Consider the following 1,817-nt stretch of genomic DNA (forward strand, 5'->3'; position numbering starts at 1 on the left):
TGTTGTGGATCCAACTTCTAGCCAGCAGATTATTTTCCATCACATCACTGAAAGTACAAACATGCCACTTCTAGCTATTACTGGAAAAGAATTTGATAGTTAAAGTGTCTTCATGACCACGTCTGCGAGGTTTGAATTCCATTCAGCACAAATTATTTCGTCACCTGATGTGTAGCTAAACATGCGCACATCTCGTTACTGGCGAAATAACAATAGCTATTTATCGTCTGTTCCTGGCTAGAAAATGACGGCGCTAGATGCTCGGTTCGAATCCCAGTCAGACAAAAACAATTCTATCGTCATCTAAGGTTCCAACATCTCGCTATTGGTGAAAACATTTGATATTTAACTTCTGATTTTACGTACTTTGTTAATAATCCGATTAGGTGCTGGGAGCGCAACCCTGTCACAAGCTTTACATGATGGCATTTCAATTTTAAACATGATCATACCTTGTTCCTTGTGAATGACACCATACTAAACGTCGTCGGGGGTAGTTCCCAGGAAGGTAACTGTTATGACATGATTCCCAGTTCAGTACAAACATTTTCGTTATTTATTTTCAGTATCTGAATTGATAACAGATATTGGTGCAAACGTCTATACTTCACGTCTCTTTATGTCTAGTGATCTGGTGTCAATAAGGCACAATCAATGCTTAGCTTGGTTAGCAATGGCTATAAACGCTGGGTTTGAATCCACGTCCAGAACGACGACGTTGGTCATGTCATTTAAAGCTCAAATTTGTATGCACGTAGCTGTTGATGTGTTACGAGAACAATGATATTACTGGTGGTTCGCTGTTAATGTTGGGATTTCCGTAGACTGCTTGTTGCCGTTAATCGCTTTTTTTTACTGGTTCGTCCAGTATCCAGTTTCCAGAGCCACTTGCCGTTGAGCGACGTTCAGCACGTGGATGGAAAACCTTTTCGAGAGCGAAAAACTTTTTTCATATTGCCGTAGAGCTTCGTAACTCCATATATTGTCCCAAGTATTTAATTTTGACTGAGGATTACTACATGATGTATGTAAAATAATCCGTTTTCTCAGAACTTTTAGAATGTCACTTGTTGTAATTAAGGTTAGTTTATGAGTGTTGTGGGGTGTCTCATCGCTAAGAACGTGTTTTCCAATATGTTTTGTATGACGATATTAGTTGTCACTTAGACTGACTGCCATAAAGACCTTTGGTCTCTAGTAGTCTCTTGCAGTACCCGTTGTGTGTAGTCAAACGACTGTACCCCATGGGCTTTTGTGTTTAGAGGACCTGCAACACAGCTCCGTTATGTTGGTTGTATTCGGCAGTGACCCACTTTTTTTGCTGTCAAGTGTACATTCACGCTGAATTTTAATCCCACTCTTGAACGTTTCTTTTATTTTCGTCTTTGCTTTATCGATTTATAGATTGAACAGCAGCGGTGAAGGACAAAATCGCTATTTTACACGATTTTTAATAGCAGCACTTCTTGGTCTTCTAGTCTTATTATTCTTTCTTGGTTCTTGTGCACATTGTATGTAATCCATCTTCCCCTGTAGCTTACTTGTATTTTTCTCAGTACCATCTTGCATGTAGTGACGTCTGATACTCAATTATGTATTACATACCAGTGTCCGGATACTTTTGATCGGGTAGTGTACAACATTCTATTTTGTTGTGCGAGATGATGATAGTTGTGAAAATGAACGAGACCCCTTTCAATAGCTCTGAAAACCACTGGAAAGTACATTTGTGTAATAACACGCAGTCCTGTTTGCGAGCAACGGAACTGCTACAGCTGGTGCCAGCTCGTGTAAAAGTCCCAGTAATTGTACCGCCG

The sequence above is a fragment of the Schistocerca gregaria genome, chromosome 4, assembly GCF_023897955.1.
Source record: "Schistocerca gregaria isolate iqSchGreg1 chromosome 4, iqSchGreg1.2, whole genome shotgun sequence".
Lineage (NCBI taxonomy): Eukaryota > Metazoa > Arthropoda > Insecta > Orthoptera > Acrididae > Schistocerca > Schistocerca gregaria.